We start from the raw sequence: 23,888 nt of genomic DNA on the forward strand, positions 1-23,888 counted from the left end.
CTATACTGAAAACTGTTGCATTGTACACTTTGAATGTGTGAATTGTGTGGTCTGTGAATTATTTCTTAATAAAGCTGCCTAAAAGAGAGAACCTGGACAGATAATCGTCATATAAACCACATTCTTCAATTGTGGGTGGTAAATGCTGCCTGTGCATGAATGTCCAGATCCATTGTCCACATGTGAGAAGATCTTCATACGCTTTCTTTTTTGATGTCCTCTCATATAGAATTTAGCTTTTTAGCTTGAAGCACCGTTGCTTCAAGGGGGATTATTGCAAAATGAAATGAACAGCTACATGATTTCTTGGTGGGTTTTTCCTCAGCCCCCTCTCCCCGCCATGCGAAGCAGCTTGGGGAACTGATGCTTTCCCTGAGTCTTTATTTTTCCTGTGTTTCTATCACTACTTAAGTTTTTAATGTCTTATTTTATATCTTTTTCTCTCAGGATCTTGTGATAGTGGCTCCTGAAGGAATCTGTAAATTTGTAAACTAATTCACAAATGACACAGAACCCAAATTGATATCTTGAGCTTTGATTGACAAAACAATTCAAAGAAAAGCCAATGGGACAGAACAATGGACCAAAGTAACAATACAAGATGTCCTGGGAATAAATAGGAAATCTTGCCCCTAGGTTCAAAACAATCACTTATACCAACCCAGAATGGAGAAGATCTGGCTTAAGGGCACTTCCAATTATAAATAAAGCCATGTTGATTTTAATTGGGGTATGGTGGGGAGGAGGGCTGAATAAGAGCCAAAGATTGCTGTGGCTTCGAGAAAACTCTTGGTTTTTTTCGCACTCCAAGTCAACCACTTACTAACTGAATGGCCCAGGGAAGGCTACTTAACTTCATTGCATCTCAGTCTCCTCATCTGTAAAATGGGGATAAAAGTATCTATCTTATAGGATTGTTGTGAAACATAGGCTAGGTTAATATTTGTGAAGCCTTAAAGCTATACCTGACACGTAATAGGCACCATAAGACGATGGTGCAGATGATAGAAAATAGTTATAGAAGTAGGGATTCCAGATTAAGGGAGATGACGATGCCAGTACTCGGCAAGAATCAGATCCTCTTGGGAACACTGGGATCTGGTTAAGGAATGATGGTTTTAGAGGGAGTGCAGGCAGAGGGTGGCCCTGATGGAGGAGGAGCTGGGAGTTGTGAATGCAGTTTAAGCAAATAATTATTGAGTGTCTTTGATGGGAAAACTTCTGTGTTAGATGCTCTGGGGACAGAAACCTCACATCTCGTATATAATGTGGAGTAAACAAGGGCTTACTGGAAGGGGCAGCCTGCGTTAGAACAGACAGTGATGGTAAGAGGGGCTCTGTGCTTTCCTAGTATCTCTGTCTCGGGTTCCTCATCTGTAAAATGGTTATTTTGTGAAGATTAGTTAAAATTTGCATAAAGCAGCTAGCTGGTGTGTAGTAAGTGCTCAAGAAATAGTGCTTCTTATATAACATAATCAGTAATAGAATCAGGGGAATGAGACAGATACAAACATAACTATGGTACAGACATTTCATGAAAGTCCTAAAAGAGAGAGAGTGCTCTGGGATTTGGAGAAGGGATGGGTCTTGCATGTTTAGGCCCTGACATGGCAACATTTCATTTGAAAATGGCCTTTTAGTAGATGAAGATTGGGGTGGAGGACGGGGACGGGTGAAGCCCTGGTTCGCATCATGAATGCTGATCTGGAAGGGTTTCCTTTAGGTCCAGGAAGGGAACAGGAGGTAACTATTTTTGAGTTCCCTTCTACCTCTTAGGATTCTTAGTAGTTCATTTGTTCCTTTTGTTGAAGGCGTGTCTGGAGTTTTATTCTCTGCCTCAAAGAAATACATTTCTAACTGAAACTTAAGGAGCTGTGGCAGCCTCTCCTCTTCCTATTCCTCAATAATCCATACTCCTACAAGTAAGAAAAAATGTGAAAACATTTGTTGTAGGATGTTCGATTCTGGGAAAAAAATTTGTCAGATTTTCTGTGCTATTTAGTTGCTTTCATAGGAATGCTGGAATCCAAGGCCTGCACATTCGATGGGGCCATCTGAGCGTTGGGTAGCTCTCTTCCGTCTGTGGTGTCAGATGACTGGGTGTGTGGTTGGATGTGAGAATGATCTGACAAAGCTGATGTGGCTGAGCAGTGGCCGCCCTTCTCACCTGCTGTGCCAGGTTGTCCATCTCCTGGTGCTTTGTGCCTGGTCAGATGAGGAAGAGGGAATTTCCCCAGTAGAGGAAGAAGTCTGTCCTGTCCGCAAGATATGATATACACTGTTGCCCTCTGGAACCTTCAGGCAGCCGCCTTCATCCTCGCTCTCAGGCTGGCTCCTCCATTTACCTGTCCTGGTGAATGATACACTACTTTTCTTCAGCTGCCCAAGCTGAGTCTATGGGTCATCCGAGACTCCTCCCACATTCCCTCCAGTTAGTCATTGTCCATTGTCCTGCTGATGTGATCTCTTCAGTGCTTCTGGTTCCTGATCTCTACCATGACTGCTGCTACGTTGTTGAGGCCTTTCTCTCACTCATTTCTCACCCAGAGTTACATGAACTGCCTCACTGGACTCCTGGGCTCCAGCCCTGTCCTCTTCAAATCTTCTGCACAGAGGCCAAGATCAAATATGGAGGGCTCTCCACTCTTAGTAGACTCCAGTGACTTACACTCTTGGGGCAGTGGTTCTCATTGAACGGGGGAGGATTTTCAGAACCATCTGTAGACCCTTTTTCAAAGTATTAAGGTGTGGGTCCCATCCCAGACTGCTAAGTTTAAGGGGTGGCCCTGCGAAAGGGGTTTGGGCTTCTGTATCATGAAAAATCTCCCTCAACAGGAAGATATGCAATGATTAATGCTTCAAAAAATGTGACTTCATTTTGAAAATAATTAGTTCACAGGAAGTTGCAAAAAAAAGTATAGAGTGTTCCATGAACCCAGCCTCCCCAAATGGTGTCATCTTATATGCTCCAGTACAATGTAAAACCGGAAAATTGACATTGCTACGTGACTGTTAAGTAGATGACAGACCTAAGTACCCCTTTTCAATGCCCATTTCTCTTGCTAGGTTAAAATGTTGCACTTCCTGTTACATGAACTATTGGGATACATTTTAATTAAGGAATGGCATGGACATTCTTGATTCTGGGAGTGGTGGTGGTGGTGTGTGTTGTATGTGAGTGTAAGATTTTGATAGCTACCACTTGTTTATCTCTGTAAAGTGGATTATACCCCAGAGAGCGTGCCAAGAATAAATTTGAGCAATGTAATTCTGTCTAGTGACCTAAGGTCATAACTTTCTTATATAAAAAGTCGGAACTGCCACAACAGGTTTTATGCTAGAAGAATAGTGCAGACGTTTATTCTTCTTGAATCTAAGATCCAGTTAGCTTAAAATCATGTCAGTGTAAACTGTTTCCCAGGCATGTGTAAATCTTGCTTTGTTTTTATCTTGTTTAGATCGTAAAACATTAGGGCGCAGGGTTTGTTTTGTTGTTGTTTTTGTCATAATTCTAAAATACAGCATCTACTAGGGAATGGCTCTATGCAGTGAATCACAAAGTGTAGTTTTGCTGTGAGAGATGCAATATTATTATGGGTTATAATGAGTTCAGTGGAATGGATTTCTGACTTTTAGGTGCTGATCCAGGAGATTCTTTGAAGTAGGGATCTAAACCGATACTGAGAATCGGGCTCAGCTCGACTTCCTCATCAAAACTGATGGACAAGATAGAAAAACCCTTTGTATCAGCTGCGGTGACATTTTGCTGACACTTGTCGGCATTTTTTGTGTTTCACACAGACTTGCTTGCATCTTTTGAGAAAGAGAATCGAAGAGTAATAAGAAAACCACTGTCTGCTCCAGAATAAAACTAGGTCACAGAGGCCGCTGCTGTGTGTTAAAATCAGGCGGTATGGTGAGTTCTCCCACCTGACTCGCAGAGGCCTCGGGGGCTCCTTAGAGGGCTCATGAGACTTCTTCAGTAAACCCGCCTCTCCTCAAGGGCCAGGCACTGGACTAGGCCCTTTGCAATTAAAACCCTGCAAGATACATTTTTTACATAGGAGGAAACTGGATCTCTGCTTCTGTAACTTCCCACAGCGGCCACAGGGCCAATTCTTGTCAGTGCTGAGTTCTGAATCTGGATCTAATTCCCAAGCCTTTCTGCCACACCAGATTGCCTCTCTATCCATGCAAGACACTCGGGGTCAGTTCTGACTCCTGAATAATTCCAAAGCAGGCTTCTGAGAGAGGCTTGCAAAGGCCGACTTCTTTCACGGCTGGGAAGCTGCCTTCTGAGGTGTATCTCTGAGTGGAGCATTCGGAACACGCTAGATGTATGTCCCTTGCTGACGGGTAATAACCTCATTAGACTAGAGAGGAGCCTTTGTGGCCCAAGAAGAGAAGGAAGCAGCCAGCTGAAAGTTACTCATCTGCTTCATTTCTTGGTGTTTCTCGTACTTTCTGTGACCGGAGTGGTGAAGCAGTTATTGAGGGCTGAGAAGGAGACGTGGGTGAGTGACTGAGACTTGCAGATTCTTCAGAGAGATTCCCAGGGCACCGATGCCTCTATTTTCCAAGGACAACACCAGCAGGCATCTTTATTGACCAAGGGACTACGAGGACTTTTCCCAACAAATATTAAGTCCTCAATTTGCAGAAGGACTTGGATTGCTTCCTTCAAGGAGTTTAAATCTTAACAGGGAGCAAACTGTGAGGATAAAAGTCAAATCTGTGTGTATGTATCAAGAATTATCAGACTGTGGAGGTGCATGCACAGGGGACAGCAGTGTGGCCCTGTCCTTCATCGAGGGCGACCAACCAGCATGCTTTACTTGGAACAGAAGGGTTTTCCAGGACAGGGGACTTGCGGTGCTAACACCAGGACAAAGTTGGTCGCCCTGCCTTCAACAGTCTTTGTGGCCTTGGGCAAGTCACCTAGACTTTCTGGATCCTGGGGCAGGCCTCTCTCTTACTAAATGGCTTTTAAAGTCTCTTCCAGTTTCTTAGGATTGGCAGTTAGGTGTGAGGCATTCACAAGCTTGTGTCAGGTGGAGCATGCCGGCTAGCAGCTGCTGCTCTGAAGCCTTTGCTAGTGATGGTCAGAGATCGGTGTTGGACTGAGAGCGGTGCTGGCTACTGTTTAGGAAGTTTTAACAGACACCTGTAATGAGGTGGCCTGAGCAGGTGAGCGAGATTGCAAACTCCTTTGAACTTGGGCCTACCCGGAATTTTTTTTTAAAAAAACCTAAATTAGTGCCAATGATTATAAATAGAGATTTCACCCAAAACTTTGAGTTTCTGCTTTCTCTGGAAAGATCGGGAGATCTGGTCGCCCCGGGCTGTCTTCCCTCAAGTTGTCTGGAGCTGCAGAGTGGCTGCCTTCTCTAGGTGGAGCACGTGGTGTGGGTTCATTACAGGCCCCACTTCCCCTTCCTCTGCCCCTCTCTACCCCTCCTCTGCTCCCTTCTCCCCATAAACTCTTCCCCCCACCCCCAGCTTTTCTCCCTGCTCACTTTTATTATCTGCCTAGCTCAATAGTTCTCAACCCTGGCGCACCTTAGAATTTTGGGGTGTGCTTAAAATTTTATTGATTTCCTGGCCCTACCAACACCAACTGAATCATAATCTTGGGGAGTGGTTGGGCTGACATTTGTATTTAAAAAGTCTCCCCAGGCAATTTTGATGCACAGTGAGGGTTGAGAATCTGGTGCCTCAGGTTGATTCTGGGGTTGGGTTTGATGGGAGAACCACCGTGGAGCAGAGGAAATTGACTGGGGCAGTCGCCATGTGAGTTAAGTGTTAACTCACTCGGAAAAATTAGGGAACTTTTAAAAAGTGAATATCCCAGTGGCATATTTTGGCACCTTTTGCTAAGGTATTCATAAACCCCTCCCAGGTCCTGCTGTGCTGCCGTAGCCACTTAACTTGTTATAATAATGACCTTTGTGTTTTGCACGGAGTGATCATAAAAGTATTTTTAATGGGCTTCTAAATCTAGTGGTTGTGAGAGGCAAGTGACGTGAATTTAGTGCATTTGAGGCAAGGGATAGAATGGAGGGGGCACAGTTAAAATGAACTTTGGTGGTTTTCTGTTTTTGCGTATGGTTTCAGATTCTCTGACTGTAAATCAATTCCTATCATCTGTTGCCTTCCCCCTCCCACCAGCATGCCATTCTAGACTGAGTGTGGTCATCCTGAATGATGGAAAGTCTCAAGTAGCTGATAAATAAAAATTTGTTCTCATTGGAAACTTAAAATGGAAGGGACTTAGACACCACCCATTCCTGCTGCTTCATTTTCAGGACAGATGAAACTAAGGTGTTGTGATGTTAAGTGACAGGTTCAAAGCTCTCCCTCTAGTCCTGGAACTCTGTGCCTCGTGCTTCCCTTCTTCCCTTTAGAGCTGTTCTGCCCAGGTCCCTGGGACTGCCGAGAAACTGGGTATCTGTGAGGCTGGGTATCTGTGTGCCTTTCCTTGAGCTTGCAGTCAGTAGCTTCAGGAACTTTGTTTTATCCCCCTGTGTCTAGCCTGGGGCCTCGCATTAGTTGGAGCTCAAAAAATGAGGGATAATGAAGGAAAGAGACTCAATTCAGGTCATTGGGTCTCCATGAAACCTCCTGGGGCTTCTCTGTATCCCCCAAATCTTTGGGACCCACAGGTGGTGTGCCCTCGAGAGAGCCCCTGAGTTAGCAGGTTCTGCGCTGCCCCCTGTGAGCTTTGTGGGAGGTTGGGGTTTGTCTCCAAGGGCGGAGATCGTCTCTGGAACCTTTAGTGTTTTCCCCACAGCGTGTAGAACCATGGAGAGAGCATACAGCGAGCCGCTTTCAGGAATGTTCATCTGATGGAGTCTCAGCTCTCTCGTTGGCCTCTCATGGCCCTTTCATCTGGTTTTTGTTCTGTGGAAAATAGTCTCAAATGCTACTCTCATGTCACTTTGATGGAATTGCAAAAGAAAAACAGTACGATTGGTATCTCTGTCTAAACTGGTGACGTGTTGGTAATCTCTCATTTTCCTCGGGATAGCCTCTGCAGTTTAAGGTGTGAGTGTGTGTGTGTGCGCGCGCACATGTGCACATGTGTGTTTTACCCCCTTGGCATGTACCTGACTGCCTCGCTCTAATAGCACAGATATTTTGCTGATTGCTTAAATTTTACTTGTGCCTCCTCATGTCTTTGAAATTCAGTCTCCACCATGAGGCTCCACACAGAGCCCTCTCTGGGTTCTGCTCCCTGTCCTGAGAGCCAAGACACCTCGTGGCAGAGATGCTTCACGGGCTAGGCTGGGGCAGGATGTGAGTAGGTGTTTGCAGGATCATCTGGGAAGTTGTTTCTTTTTTAATTCCCAGATTGAAGCCCAACTCAGAATGACAAAAGCAGAGTCTGGGGAGGAAAATGAGAGGAGAGCTCTGCTCAGGGCTGTATTTTTTGAAAAATTTCCAGATGATTATTTTCTGCCTCTCTGGCTCCTCATTTGAAAATGGCTGGCTTACAGAGTTTCCTTGAGGAAATAGGGAAAAGCCTAACACAGTTGCTTTCAATGGAAAGCAACTCCTATTTATTGAGCGCTTATTATTATATGCCTGACCAAGTGATTTAATCCCTTTGTTTTTTTTCGGATTCACTCCCTTTATTCATTTCATAGGTTTGGCTGCCTTCTAGGTGTCAGGCTCTGATAGGTGCTGAGGCATCCTGGAGCCCTGGTTAGGAAACCAGATGCTCTACTACCTGGTAGCTGTGTGGCCTTGAAACGGATCGCTTGGGAGTTGATGCCTCAGTTTCCCCTGCCCTAATTGAGGACAGTCATAGCACCTACCTCACAGACTGAGAGGGTATGTGTTAAGGTGCCAGCTCTTACTGCAGTGATGATTAGAACAGTCCTAGCTTCAGAGAGCAGATAGTTTGGTGGCACCCAGGGTGCAGAAAGGAGGAACCATCATCAGCATATGTGGCATTTGTCCCTATCTGTGCTTTTCCCATCTTGCCATACTGTCTGCCTTCCCTCTGCACCCCTCTCCCCATCAACACCTCATTATCGTTGTCACTTAAGAACTCAGCTGTATGAACTTTTCTAGAAACATCCCAGAAGTCTGTGTTACATCCTGTTAACGAGTGATGCGGTGTTGATGTGAAAATTGGTTTTGTTCTGAACTGTAGAGTGACTCTCCCAGGTTCTCCTGAGGTGCCGTACTTGCCCCACTTATGTTAAATGGCCCTAAACTAGTGTCCTTTTCTGTAGTTATTTTTTTTGTGCTGTCATCTTCATTAGGGAGCCCCCCTACTTCTAAAGTTCCTAATCTCTTACTATTAGAGTAGAACCAAAGGCTACCAGGAGAAACCAAATAACCAGACTTGTTAAATCCATGACCTTAGTTTTATGCAAATGGCTTAGTGAATAGTCTGAGAGTTCTAAGGAGACACTGTTGTATTCTTCCAGTGTACCTGCTGTCTCCCTTTTCTGCTTTTAAGGACCCTGTGATTACACTGAGCCCCCCAGAATAATCCAGGATCATCTCCCTATTTTAAGATCAGCTGATTAGCAACCTTAATTCCATCTGACACTCTAATTCCTCTTTGTCATGTAATATAACAGGTTCTAGGAATGAGGACATTGACTTATGTGGAGGGTCGTCATTCTACCTACCACAGCGGTCTTGTTCCTTTTTGTTTAATTAATTGTTATCATGATATGTTCTTAAAAGGATTACAACATACAATACAGGAAGATAAAAATACATTTAAAATTAAGTGAGGAAGAAAATGAGGCAAGGAGAAAATAAGAGGGAGAAAGTAAGAGTCAGGAATGAGGTTTAATCACAAAATAGGTACCAATTTACTTCTGGAAGTCGACCGTGATTTTGGCTCTGGGCTTTTCTTAGCAGCTTTCTCTTAAAGAGAGAAGCAATGTCACTTACATTTTACTGTGTCATTGGGTAAAATCTGACCAGTTGTTGGGATGCCCAGATGAGTATTCTCGATACTAAGATGAAAGATGAAAACTTGATACTAAGTTGAAAACCTTTGCCAGATTTATGGCAAACCCAGCAGTATGTTTCACCTGGCCTTTTTTTTTTTTTTTTTTTTTTTTAAACTGCTTTCTATTTTAGGTCAAATTTGCATTGCTTTGAAGATTTCTTCCAAGACATGTGGTCCAGGGCCAGGCCAAATCCAGGGATTTGAAATGTCCGTCTGGTGGTTCTCATGTCCTGGGGATTCTTGAGGGTGACTGGAGCTTTCATTCTAAATGGCAGTGATGTCTGGTTTACCATTTCTATTTTTGAAGGTTATTAAATAAAAAATGTATTTACATATACAATCTCCCATGACCTTTGTTTGAATGCCTACCAGCATTTATCAAGAGTTTGGATCATGGTTAGTGGCATTCAGAGGAGTGTTCTGCACTAGCAACCCATGTGGTTTTTGAAAATATTTTATAATAAAAAAATATTTATTTATATCCCTAATGGACTGTTGGTTAAAGACAGGATGCATTAGGAACACTCAGGCCAAAATATGAATTATTGAGCATTATGCTGATAATTCTGACGATTTCCCTCCAGATTATCCTCCCACTAGCCAAAAGTTGCATTCATCGGATCAGAATTCTTTTGGCATATCTTGTAGTATTTTTAAAAAATGAACATTTAGAAAGAGAAAATATTGTGACTGTTATAGTCATTTTGTCTTTTAATTTATTAGGATTAAAGATTTATACACCTGCAATGTGTTTTTTTGTGGAGAAATGCTTTCACATAGCTGCTGAAAACCACCTGTCTTACCCTGATATTTAGAAACAAAACAGAAAAAATATGAAAATAAACTTACGGGTGTTTGTAGATGCCAGTTAATCTACCCTTCCTCCCTTCTGGGTTCTGAACTAGAGGAAATAGACAGAAGCAGCCAGACGAAGATTCAAGTACAGTGCCAGCTTTATTAGAGTAAAGCTGAGTTGGAAGATGTGTCTTGGGTGCAAGACTATCTGGTTGACCCTTGATGGAAGCCACACATCTGCCCAGTTGTGTCCTGGCAGCCATAGGTGGGTGTTCTTGTGTCGGGAAGCCTTATCTCTTTAACCTGTGTGGGCAGGGAGAGAGAGAGTGGAGCCCAGAGGGCGGGAAACCCAGCAGTGTCTTTGTGTTGTGTCCCTTCCTTCCATCGTTGCCCCCCACCCGACCCCTGCAAGCTTAGCTGCCGGCTGCCCACCTTCCTCACCCAGGCGGCCTGTGAGTGCTCTGAGCTCTGATGCAGGAGCAGGAATAGTCCCCTGTGGTTTCTGCCTGTGAAATGGAGCGCACGTTCTGTGTGAAAACACGTCCAGAGGAGATAAGGAGTGTTCCCTTTATAAACCATTAGGTTTGTTTTTAAATTCAGTTGCAAGAAATCCAAACATTGGGCAGTTTCTCGGCTATGCTCGGGCCGTAATTAGATTGCTATCTGGTTTTGAATACAGTCCTGTGTTAACGATGGAGACACATTCTGAGAAATGCGTTGTTAGATGATTTTGTCATTATGTGAACATTCTAGAGTGCACTTACTCAAACCTATATGATACAGCCCACCACACACCTAGGCCATATGGTGTAATATGGGACCATGTATATGCGGTCTGTTGTTGACCGAAACATCATTATGTGGCACATGACTGTGTATGTTTGGTCCCTACACCAAATGTATACTAATAAGAATGTAATTTTGGAAGTGATTTTGTTGACATCATACTTTTTTCTTATACCATTAAATGTTGTGTGTTTTAGGCTTAATGGGCAAAAGACAATTTGTCACTATCGTTTCGAACATTAACAAAGATGTATCAAAATGCATGAACTTCATAAACTTTACTACCTTGTTTCAAAAATGAAATTTGGTTTTCCTTTAATATTCCATTTTTATCATACATATGTAAAAATTAAGAAATGATTAAAATGTTCCTAAGGGGGTCGGTGTATGTGTGTGTGTGTGTGAGAGAGACTATGAAAAGAGCTTGTTTGTCGTAAAAGGTGGAGCAAAGTTGATGTAGAACAATGGATGGATTGTGTGTCCCTTAAGTCATCCTTCAAATATAGTTCCTTTCAGAAAAGCTCTGAAAGGCTTTCAGTGGCATAAGGCACAATTATGTGCCCTGGAAAATAACAGAATTAGAGGCATTTCCAGAAACTTTAAATATTAGTTGATATCTTCTCATGCAAAATTAAAGCATCTAATGAGGGTGTTTACCTCAGTTGAAGGCTGTTCCACTTTGAAGTCAATGGGGAAAGGACTCGTGATTGTTAGGCGGGTGTTCCAAAGTGAGCACTTCAGCATTTATAATACAGCAAAAACTCAGTCAACTGTCTGTGATATCCAACTTGGAGCAGTGTCAAGTGTATGTTGGGCAGCTGCATAGCATGATTTGTGTGTGGAGTTATTTTGATATCAGAGGTGAAAGTTGGAAGACATGTGTCCAAACTGTGTCTTTGATTTTAGTGCAATAGATTAAAACCCTGCAATTAGAAAGCAGGACGAGTGGTCTTGTAGCCCCTCCTGGTTCACGGTGATGAAACCATGCCATCTGGGTATATAATTCTCATCTCAGCTGGATATGTGTTGGTAGGATCCACGTCTTACTGACGTGCACCAGCGTATTCAAAAGTAATACCATATCATTAAATTCTGTGCACATTGTAAAAAGGAGAATTGTGCCGTGTTTTTCGTCACCCCCCCCCCACTGGAAATTAGTATCTGCTTTACCCCCATTCTTATTATTCTGAATGAGATAAAATGATGCGTCCCAAAGTTTAATATGCATATAAATACCTGGGGATCTTGTTATAAACATCAGTTCTGATTCCTTTGGTCTGGGGTTGGGCCTGAGATTCTGCATTTCTAACAATCTACAAGGCCATCTCTATGCTGCTGGTCCACAGACCAGACTTGGAGGAACAGGATACTGGTTCCTAGAAGCATGGGTAGAAGTTAAGGCCCTTAGGTTAGCCTCAAATACTTTGTCATCTTTGGAGCCAAATACCAGGGAGAGATGAATAAAAGCCTGAACTGTCCAGCATTGTTCTCCACAAGTCCTTCACAGCGTGCGGATCCAACAGGACTCCGTTGTGGACTAGCTCTTCCTCAAAGACGGCCTCCTTGGGCAGAGCCGCTTGGGCAATGGCCTGAGAAGACCAGTGTGCAGTTCTTTGAGGAGAAAACCAGCGTACCTTTTAAGTGGATTGTCTAGTAAGCCAATGGCTCTACATTTGTGGAGAGCAGAGAGTTTGTCTTTTTAAATTTGGGATAGACCGTGTTTTGGGTCCCACTAGTTAGGACTCAGAGTTGATAAAAGAAACATCTTTCCAAGGACATAACAGTTCTCGGGTCTGCCTGCATATTAAAATCACCAAGGCAGCTTAAAAAAAAATACCCTTCTTTGGCCACATCCCAGGTGAAGTAAGTCAGAACCTCTGGGCGTGAGACTTGGGCATCTCTATATTTTTTTAAAGGAGCCCAGGTGATTCCGAAGTGCATCAGGTTGAGAGGCCCTGGCTAAGGCAGTCCTTAACTCAGAAGACAGGAAACTCTCCTGAGATGCTCCGTTCTAGCTTGAGCTAATTCATCATTTGTGTCCTCTGAAAGCTTGTGACCAGGTCCCACTCAGGCTGACCCAAGATATTTGCAGTTTTGGGAGAGTTGACCTTGGTTTATAAATTAGGGGACAGGTAAACTTATCAAGCAGCATCTGATCGTGGAGTTCTTCCCTAAGAAAATTGAGACCTGGGGCGTTTATGACCCACGCTCTGCTGAAGCTTGGGGCTTTATGCTCCATGTGGATTTACTGTAGCCCTGTTAAAGCAACGAGAAAGTCATTAGAAGGTTTAAATTTGATAAGCCTCTGCATGGCCACTTCAGATTGTGTGTGTATGTATGTGCATGTGTTCACACCTTCAGCTAGTTTTTTAACTCACTCATTAGCTAGTTTTTAAAACATTTTAGCCTAGTGGTCTTTATCAAATCCAGTGCTCGGAGGGCTGTCCTGTTTCTGCAGACAGTGCAACTTGAATACTCATGTGGTAGGTAGGCCACCACCCAGCCTGTGTGCCTCCCCTGGTGGGGGAGAGGTGTCCTTGGGGTGGGGGTGGTTGGCTTGTGGGGTTCAGGGAGCACGTGTTGAGTAATGAGATTTATCTTGAGGGCGTTACCCCACTTTTTGGAAGTAAGTTTTAAGATTTTTTTTTAAAAGATTGTCACCTGAGCTAACAACTGTTGCCAAATCTTTTTTTTTTGCTTTTCTCCCCGAATTCCCCCAGTACACAGTTGTATATTTTATTTTGACAGTTTTTGTGACTGGTTTTATTACCGTGGCCATTTGGGGCCCGTTGTTCTTCATGGGTGTTTTCTAGATGTAGGGAGTTGCTAGATGTCTGGTCCTCAGAGAAAAAGGTGCATTTTATACTTACCATAAAATTACTCTGTGGCTTTGCTGTCCTTTGGCTCCAAATAAAAGCTAATCTTCTGAGTGTTTTCATTCAACATTGAGACCTACCTAACAAATTTGCACACTCAGTGATCTTTTCACAGACCATTCCTTTTTTCTTCCTGGAGAGTCATTATCGACCTGTCATGATGCGTGTTCATGGTTTCCTGGGCTGGAAGCCAGATGACAATCCTGCTTTTTTCGAAGACTGTCTGATGTAGCATCCTCTAGATTTTGTCTTCTCAAAGCCTTCTTCCCTGTGTCTGTTGATTTATAGACTGGAATCTTTGTGGAGTAGAGCCGCAGTGCCATATACTAATTAGTAAACGGAGGCACAGCCAGCCTAGGAATGAGCTCCTCAGCTGTGCCAAGGTAGTATTGGTCCTGAAGGATGTGGAATAAATGAGATTCACCTGTGAGTCAGCTTGGGACGGCGTCAGGAATCGGCCCTCCTCTCATCTCTCTGTGGCCTCCAGTCTTAGCACAGGGCTCTGTGCCTGCTGATCTTCAGGGCTGGTGAATGACTTCTGGTGTCACCTTGGTTGGCTACTCTGTGCTGTGCAATCTGGTCCTGACCTTCTCTGAGCCTCTTCCAGTGGGGTGGGTAAGGTTTTACTGATTGATTAAGGTGGTGGCTCTCAACAGGGTTGCTCTTTGCCTCTAGGGAACATTAGGAGACATTTTTGACTGTCACAGTTGGGGGCGGGGGGGTACTAATGGCATCTAGTGGCTGGGAGACAGGGATGCTGCTGAACTTGCTACCATGTGCAGGACAGGACCCCCCCATCACAAATGTCAATTGTGCCACAGTTGAGAAGCTCTGGATTAAAGGAATTTGTTACTTTTCAGAGACCTATGCTTTTTGTTTTGATGTAGCAGATGTTCTCAGAATACTCAGAGTTGCTGTGGTTTCGTTTTTGCCAATGGGAAGTTCTGTCGGCTGTCACTAACCTCCGGACCTAGTGAATGAAACTCACAGAACATGTGGATCTTATCTGATCCAGCACTGCAGCTTCCTTCTCGCTCCTGTGTCTCCCTTCCCCTTTGTCCACCTGCCAGTATGTGCACACCCAAGAGGCCAAGTCAGAATGAAATACCAGCTGTTCCATTCCAACTGATTTTCCTTCCCCTCCGCAGCCTCTAGCAGAGATGGCCATATGTGAAGTGGCCAGAGGACGATTAGGCGTGGGAGTGGGGGAGGACGGAATAGAGAGGGCGGGAAGGAGGGCCTTTTCCAGATACAGAATTATTGGCCTACAACAGTATTTGAAAATTTATTTTGCTGTTGGTGCCAGATATGGCGCCCTGAGCTACACCTCCTGTAGCTGCTGGGCAAATACCCCTTCAGGTGGGCAGAGTCGGAAGTTTTCCTTTCCCTGCCCGCAGGAAGGATGCAAGTGCTGCATAATAAATGAGAACTTGGCACAGGACTGTCTTGGTTTGATCACTTCAAAGGTAGAATGGGACTAGTTGGTTTAAAACCCAGATGTCAAAAAAGCCTCCCCAAGAATACCAAAGGTGTGTTGTTTTAGCGGGTCTCTTTCAGTTACTGACTCAAAATAAGACTTGTTTAGCCAGTTCTAAAGGGAACAGGCTGTTTTCACTTAGAATGTGTTTTTCCTGTTTATAGAGAAAAGTGTTAGAATTTGTCGGAGGACCAAGCCATGAAAGTGGAGAAGAAGGGCCCGGAACAGTACCTGTTCCTGGGCAGCACCCTGTTGACTCCTGAGCTCCTTTGCTCCCTAGAATGGCAGGAGAGCTAAGTGGTTAGCATGACTGACAGGGATTCACACTGCTGATTTGAGGCTGCTGCTGAGTGGGCCCTATGACTGGTTTCGAGATGGTGGCACTGGGCCTGTGTGTCCGGGCCATCCAGGGGAGTGAACAACCTCAGGTCATCTTCTCAGGAATCTGGACTTATTTTGGAGGAAAAAGCTGCTCTGCCTGTCCTCCTCCTCCTCCTCCACTTCTTTTAACAACAGAAGACAACTGTATTTAGAGCAAGAGTCTCTCCCCAGGCCATCTGTCTTCCTTATACCAGTAATTCCGTAAATATGTACTTTTCTTCCTCTCATCTGTTGATTCTCGCAAGCCCTTGAGGTTGGTGGGATATGTTGCATTAGACTCAGCTCCTTAATATCACTGGACTGTGGTTTCTGATTTGTGTTTCATATTGGTAAGTCTCTTGCATTTTGAGTGTCTGCAGGCCGCTGGTAGATGCAGGGTGCTTTGGTGGAGACCACATTGTATTAGAAAGCAGGACATGAGCTCGAGCAGACTTGAGCATTGTTAGATTCTCATTCTAACTGGAAAACATGACATTTTCTGGGCCTCCGTGTCCTCCTCCGTAAATTGAGGATTTGTAATGGTTATTATTTGCCTAAGCAGGATCTAATGCGGTCTCCCAGTCTGTATAAAGGACCCTTATACATTTTAATTTATCATATTTCCTTTTAAAGTCCATCATTAGGCCAGTGTGCTGCTCTGGCGAGCACAGAATCGGGAGTTTCATAAGATGATGTGCCGTCCTTTCAAATTAGCATCCAGTTGGTTTCTATACCACATTTTGTTTGCAGAGTAATGGAAGCCCAGATTGCAAATGGTAATGGCTACTATTTTTTAAAACAGTTTTCCACGCACTCTAAGTTGCTCTGAACATAAATTGATACCAGGCTGGAAAGAGAAGTCAGAGGAAATTGCTTCAGAGTTGAATCATTATTATCTTAAAGACTTGTTACTTCCGTAAAGAAGTCAGACAAGAAGCCTCGGAAACTTACAATGTATGACTGACCCTCATCTAACGTTTAATTAGAGTGTCATAGTGTTCTCTGTCACACAGTTTTATGTGAATAGATGTGTGGACCTGAATTTTATAAAACAAGCCAACAAGACCACTGCCAAGCATTAATTTCCTGACCCAGTAACATAGAAATTCAAAGTTCAAATTCCATGTACAGAGGTCACTAGAGAAGTTTTGTCCTAAATCTCTGTAGTGAAAATCGATACGTATATTGATTGTCCCCAGTATCTTAAAATTTGGTATGTAAAACTTTTCTTAACAGATTTTTTGAAAAGAACATGTTTTAAACAAAGAAAAACGAAATTCAAATGAAAACATTTATGGAACCTCTGAAACATGTCTGGGAACGCTGAAGGCCTTTGGAACACAGTTTGAAAACCAGTAACTGGGATCATTCGCCCCCTCTACTCATCCAGCTCTAACAGTCTTCTGTGGTTCTACAACTTTCCCCAGTTTGTACATGTGGAAGCTGAGATGGACAGACTTGTCTAGGATCACACGGTACCAGTGTGTAGACTACAGATCAAAGATTGCCAGGCCCCGGGTGCAGAGGTTGTTTCAGCTCCTCCTCACCTTTTTGGTGTCTTCCTGTGATCATCTTGGGTAACCAGGGGTGAAGCCAGCAGCTTCCAGCAAAGCTGCTCTGACCTGCTTCCCCTCCCATCCCTAGTCTTGGCCGTCTTTTTGTTCCCACAATCACAGTCCCTTCTAGAATTTTTTTCTGTAGTTTTTTTCCCCTCTTTTTTCTCTTTTAATACCTGTCCACCACCATATCCACTTTAGTTTAACCCCATCTGTTCAAGGGCACAAAGATTTTTCCCTATTATGTGACAAGATCTTAGCGTAAAAGCAGGCGGAAATATACTCTGAGAGTGCTGGGTTCTTTGTGGTTCACGCCAGAAGGAGGTCATTGCTGATCTGTCTTTCTTTATCTGATTTCCACCATCCTGTCCTTTCATCTAGCAAACACTTAATGGCCATCGACTGTGTGCAAGGCACGGCCATTCCCGGCATTTCCTGTCTTTGGGGAGTTTACAGACCCCACAGGACAGATGAAAGAAAGGATTATCCTACAGAGCAGTGGGTAAGACGCTCTTCAGAAGGAGCACAAACTGTTGAGTGTTCCCAGGAGGATGAGCTCTCCTCAGTCTGGGGAGCCAGAGGAAGCTTTATGCAGGAGATGGGGTTCGGCTTTGTGATATGGGTGGGATTCCCAAGGGAACATGGATGAGCACAGTAGACTTAGGATTTCTTGAATGTTATTGCGCAGGATGAGGCTAAAAGTAGGCGCCAAGAACCACCGTTAAAAGACAGATGTGAGGTAGTTCAGGTGGTACTTATTCATCTGCCTGGTTTTCTCTTTGCTGCAACTGGGCTGTTCTCAGTTGGTTTGAGAATTTGGCATCTGCCAGGCAAGTCTGGCCTGGAGCTGTCCAAAGGGCGGCTTGTGAGCTTGATCCGGAGCTTGTAAGAGCGGCCATGTCTGGTGAGCTGGTGGCAGATTTCTCTGTGTAATTTCTTTCTGTTGCTAGGCCTGTGGTGGCCCTTACTAATGGTCCATCCTGGTCCTGGCTGTGCTGTGAGAAATGAGGGAAGGTCCTCGCCAGGGCTGCGGTGGGCCCATGAGGCTTGTCTCCCTGTCTCCAAGTACGACTCCTTCGCCTACCCCCGACTTTGGAGGTGGGCTTGCTTGCTTTTTTTTTTTGTAACAGCTTTATTGAGATATGATTCACACATCATACAATTCTCCAATTCCGTGGCTTTTAGTATATCAGAATTGTGCATCCTTCTCCACAATTTTAGAACATTTTTATCACCCTCCAAAATAAACCCTACATTCCTTAGTTGTCCCCGTGAGCCCTAAGCAACTACTATTGTACTTTCTGTCTCTGGATTTGCCTGTTCTAGACGTGTCTGTGGGGACCTGGAAATGGCCACCCCAAGGTATGTCTCTTTGGCATGAGGATTATTTGAGGCTGGTTTCTTTGCAGATAGGAAAGCAACTGAAAAGTAGAACTTGCTTACCCTTTTGTTAAGAGACATTTACATTGTAAAGGAAATCTCCACCTGTAAAGATATCCCCCTCTGTACCAGGAAGAAGGGGAGATGACCTTATCTCTAGAAACTCTTAAGCAATACCAAAGGCAAGGACTTAAATCTGCATAATAGTTTTATTCCTGTTTCTGGTAACCTCCTGTAACTGACTTCCCCCCTCCTCCCAACCTTGGAATTTCTTTAAGGATTAAGCATCTTTCCTTAGGCTAGGAACTGATTGCTGCGCTCACCTGTGACCCCCAGCTCCAGACAATAGACTTGCCTCCTGCTACGCCCTCAGAGACAGCAGACCCACTACCTGCTGTGTCCATCAAGTGCCGTGCCAACAGGGCAATCTTGTGACTATTGTGGGAGGAACATTTCAATCATGTGAAACACCCTGTTTGGGGGTATATAACCACTCTGTGCACCCCACTTCTTCGGTGCCCTTTCTTCCTTCGGGAAGAAAGGCCCCGGGCCATGGTTCCTCATAAAGCTTTGTTTAATTTTCTCTTGCTATTCTGTCTCATGTGAATTTAGTTCATTCTCTGGCCAGACGAACCCACATTAGGTAGAGGAAAAGTCTTCCTCCCCTACGTGTCTTATAAATAGAGTCATGAATATGTGGTCTTTTGTGACTGTCTTTTTTCACTTAGCATAATGTTTTCCGGGATCATCCATGTTTTAGCATGTACCAGTACTTTATTTCTTTTTATTGACGAATAATATTCCATTTTATGTGGATATGATGCAGGGTTGGTGAGCCGAGGAGTCGAAAGAAAGATTTCTTAGACTCTTAAGATCTGGCAGTAGTGCTCTTTTATTTAGAGAATAGTGTAGCATGGGGACAGGACCCATGGGCAGTCAGAGCTCCTGCTGCTGCCGCTTCTGCTGCCCCCGCTGGCATGGGGACAGGGCCCATGGGCAGGCAGAGCCGCTGCTGCTGCTCCCGCTGGCATGGGGACAGGACCCATGGGCAGGCAGAGCTGGTGCGTGGGGACAGGACCCACGGGCAGTCAGAGCTCCTGCTGCTGCCGCTTCTGCTGCCCCCGCTGGCGTGGGGACAGGACCCATGGGCAGGCAGAGCTCCTGCTGCTGCCCTGAGTTGAGGGTTAGGGCTAAATTTAAGGCATAGGTATGTGAGTCATCTCTTTACGAAGACAAAGGAAAGAACATGAAAAAAAGTTAAAATGGTATCAGTGCAGGTGGGGTCTGGTCATTGGGTGATCCCATGACTTTTAGACAAGAATCAAATCGGATTAAGGAAAGGTTAGAAAGGTTAGACGCCACTACCCTAAACCAGTTACATGAGATTGCCAGACAGCAACCAACTTAAGTTCTTGCCTTCCCCATTAAGAATTTCTAGGGATAAGGTCATCTCTCTTCTTCTTCCTGGTACAGAGGGGGAGGCACCTTTTACAGATAGAGATTTACCTTACAAATGTAAATGTGTCCCAACAAGGGCAAGTTCCATTCCCCAGAGCCTCCTTCCCTGTCCCAGTTTATCGAAAGCAATCAGCCCAAAACAATCCTGATGCCAAAGAGACATATCCTGGGGTGGCCAATTTCAGGTCCCTACAAGGTCATCCCCCCTTCCTTCACAAACGCAAATGTCTCAAAAGGGCAAGCAAAATTCCAGTCCTCGGAGCCTGCTTCTCATCTGCAGTTTTAAAAGTAACCAGCCTAAAAATCCTCATCATAAACCATTTTAAAATTAAGTGGCCTAAAAGTCCTCATCAGATATACTACATTTTGTTTATCCGTTCATCAGTCAATGGACATTTGGATTTCATTTTTTGTCTTTTATGAATAATGCTACTATAAACATCTGTGTGTAAGTTTTTACATGGATGTATATTTTCGTTTCTCTTGGGAGAATTCCTAGGAGCAGAGTTGGCTCGGTCATATGGTAATTCTGTGCTTAACCATTTGAGGAACTGCCAGACTACTGTCCTCACTGGCTGCACCCTTGTGCATTCCCACCTGCAGTGTTTAAGAGTTCCAGCTTCTCTCTATCCTCGCCAACACTTGTTCTTATCTGTCCTTCTTCATTATAGCCATCCTAGTGGATGTGAACTGGTATATCATTGTCGGTTTGATTTGCATTGCCCTAATATGGCTAATGATGATGATGAGCATATGCTTTTATTTTTTAAGAGAACCGACACATTTCCTTGCCAGAGATCTTTGACCACATTTGGAAAGGTGGCAGCCAGATTTTGTTGTACTGAGGAGTGAATGGGAAGGAAGGCAGTGAATGCTGCTCTTTTAGGAAGCACAGGAGTCAGAGGAGATACACGTTAGGGTGGTTAGTGGCAGTGACTGACCCGGAAGTGTTAACTCATTGCAGACAGACTTCGTGCAAACGTCTTTCTGGAGGAGGACAGGTGAAGTCATGGCCCTGGGCTGTCACTGCTCTGGTTGGCAACAAGCACTCTGAGATACACTGTGTAGTTCTTTTTGTGCCTATAGGCCCACTTTGCTAGAGGATCCAGCTGTTGGAAGGTCTGGAGGCAGGCAGATTCTTGGCCTGCTCAACAACTTTTTGATTACTATTGTTCTGTGGCCTCTTGATTAATTGTGTGGCCGTTACTGATGATTATCTTTAGGTCCTTTTATGGCACCAAGACCCTCTGGTGAGAATTGCTGTCCTGTTATCCTTCTAGTCCTGTGGGAGATAGGGATGTCTCTTGAATAATGATTTTGAAAAGTCTTTTAAAATTCTATCTTCTTAATAGAAATTGTAGAGGTGAATTCTAATTTAATTCTCTGTGTGTGCTGGTTGTTTGCTGATATAGTCTCTGCTATTTCAGACCGTAGGTTCGAATGGAGTAAAGGATATTCTGGCAGTTCTATAGTCACTTAAAATCTGGGCCCTCAATAATCAGAACTATACCCTGAACTTCTTCGAGTTAGGGATTTTCACTCCAAATTTGTATGTGTCTGAGCTGGAATAATTTAAACTTGGCTGGGTTTCTTGACCATCATTTTGCCCCTCGAATGCTCCACCTGGGTCGTTCTGATTGTCCCCACGGCCAAGCAGGGAAGTTTGCCACCTTCCACTGAAACCCTCGTTCGGTTCTTGGCCCTTGGCTTTTCGTTTGCTTAAACTCCGCAACGTGGAGCAGCTTCTTCAGGGGGTTCATTGTGCAAGCAGAGTGGGGTTTCCTGTCTGAAAATTGACAGGTAATTCCTGTCAGTGTTTGGAGTGCGCTCCTGAAATAGTAAAAGAAAATCACCAGAAGACTGTCTTTTTTGATATATTTCTTAGTGTACTTGCTCTGGGAAAATCCCTTCAGCCTGGGGTAAAACCTGCTGACTAATGTGGGTTATCAAAAAGGAAGTGCAGGCACTTCCTATAGAACCTGGGGCAGTACCCGGTTAGAGGGGTGGCTTCTAAAGCATCAGCCCCTTGAGGGTGGGAACTCGGTCCCATTCATCATTCAGTCCCCAGGGCCTGATGGCAGCAACTGCTGGCTGTGTACTTGTAGCAAGAATGGAGGAAGGAAAGAGGGCGGGTGCTGCTCAGCTGGCCATATTGAGAGGGGCTGAATAAGGTGCCATAGTGCCCAGATGACAAGTCACTTAGTCAACAGGTGTTTTATCATGCCCGGGGGGTTACTGTCTTTCTCTGAGAAGGTATGTGGAGGAGTCATGGGATCCCACACAGAAACCGGTAAACAATCAAAGGTAGATAGACAAGTGTTTTAAAATTACAGACTAGGCAGGGGCATCTTAGGCTGGAGCAGCGGGGGAAGTGATCTGAAGCAGGTGGGACCGGAGCTGGGGCTTGGGGACAGGCCGGGTTTAGGTTATCAGCATGATACGGGAGGGCCAGCGAGGTGGAGGACCAGTTCAAGTAAAGAAAGGGAGACCCTGAAGAAGGATATTCAGGGTTATGGTGAGAGCAGACCTGCCGATCTGGAGGGGCCACATGGATCAGAGGAACTTACTTATGTGATAAAGCAGTGCGAGACGGAGTTTGAGCCCCATTGTATTGGCAGAATGGTGGCATGGCATAGTGACAGCAACCGTCCGCCTGGGTCAGGGCTCTCAAACGTGAGTGGACATCAGAATCACCTGGAAGGCTTATTGAAGCACAGCTTGCTGCCCCCTGCCCCCCAAAAGTTGCTGACTCAGTAGGGCAGGGCTTGAGAATTTGCATTTCTCTCTGCTGCTGCTGAGTAGGGACCACACTCTGAGAACCATTGGTCTAGAATTCAGGGGTTGGTAACTTTTTCTGTTAATGGCAGGATAGTAAAGGTTTTAGGCTTTTGTCCTAGGGTCCCTGTCACATATTCTTTGTTGCTTTTCACAACCCTTTAAGCATGTACAAACCATTCTTGGTCAGACACGAACAGGCTGGTGGGGGTGGAGGGATGACAAAGGGACGTGGTTTAGTGATTCCTGGGCTGTGCCTAGATTATCCCTCCTCTGCCGCATAGCTGGCTGACCTTTGCCAAGTTAATCTCTCTGTGCCTTTATTTCATCTATAAAACAGAGATGATATAAATAGTTCTTACCATATAGGACTCTCAGAAGAATTCAATGAACTGAGGCAGAAAAAACCATTTATCACAAGGCCTGAGGCATAGCTAGAATTTATTTGTCATTTACTATTAGTAGTAGCAGTGGTCCTGCCAACTCCTGATGACTCCGTTGATAGGTGAGGGAAAGACAGGCAGACCAAATCTGCTGCATTGCAGACTGTGAAAGATCCCAATATCATTTCCTCTTAGGCTGCTTATGAAGAGGAATCCTTTGACCTGAAACATATCTGCACTGTGGATACATCCTGGGTTAGTCCCCCATAGATCACTGCTCCACCTTTCCCTTGGCACACTTAGAAAATGGTGCCATTTGTAAGCTGGCTGGGTCTTGGGCCCAGGACTCTGGCTGTAGGGATGGATATCTGGGCCCCCCAGTGACTCATGTGCAACCTATGCTTTGGCCCCGTTTGCTGGGAAGCCTTCATTTAGGACCTTGGCCCAGCCTGTGCTGGTATCAGATAGGATCTGGACACATTATCTTGAAACCATGCCTTTTGACTTCTCATTTTGCCCTGTGGTGTAAGTGCAAGTGAGAACTGCAGAAAAGCAGGTTATCGCGTGCTCCACATTTCCTGTGCTGAAGTGTGGAAGTGAGTAGTGAGGTGGAGCTTTTACCCGTGGTAGCTAGAACGGAAAGACCACTGGGTCCCTCTGGCAAAGCCTCTCTGTGATAGTGCCCAGGGTGAGGCCACCTGGTGGCTCCAAGAGACTCAGCTTGTCTCTGGACACTGCTAATGAAAGCTGGCCACGCTTAAGTAATATGGGGGCTCTCTCCCCTTCCTCATCTGATTACCCCTGAGGGGGCCTCCACTTTTCTTGCTCATCTCTCCAGCTGCGAGCTCTAATCCTTGCCAGAGCACGTAATAATGACTTTGTAATCTCAAGTTACAGATGCACAAAAGTGCCCGGTGGCAATATGGCTCCACCCTCCACTTAGGTTTTTGCTGACATCCAGTGTGAAATGTTGTTCCATCACCTCCCCACCTTGCAAAACAAACTTCCTGTTTTGGACTTGATCCAGACTGGAGCTGCCCTGCTGCACCTGTTAACACACTCCGA

General features: G+C 44.8%; 1 protein-coding gene across 5 annotated transcripts in view; it reads left to right on the top strand.

Annotated features, from left to right (window-relative positions):
- The window catches only part of MGAT5 (alpha-1,6-mannosylglycoprotein 6-beta-N-acetylglucosaminyltransferase), a 330,917-nt gene that overhangs the window by 94,684 nt on the left and 212,345 nt on the right, over nucleotides 1–23,888 (top strand). The window lies entirely within an intron of this gene.

Source organism: Equus caballus, chromosome 18 (genome assembly GCF_041296265.1).
Source record: "Equus caballus isolate H_3958 breed thoroughbred chromosome 18, TB-T2T, whole genome shotgun sequence".
NCBI classification, from domain to species: domain Eukaryota; kingdom Metazoa; phylum Chordata; class Mammalia; order Perissodactyla; family Equidae; genus Equus; species Equus caballus.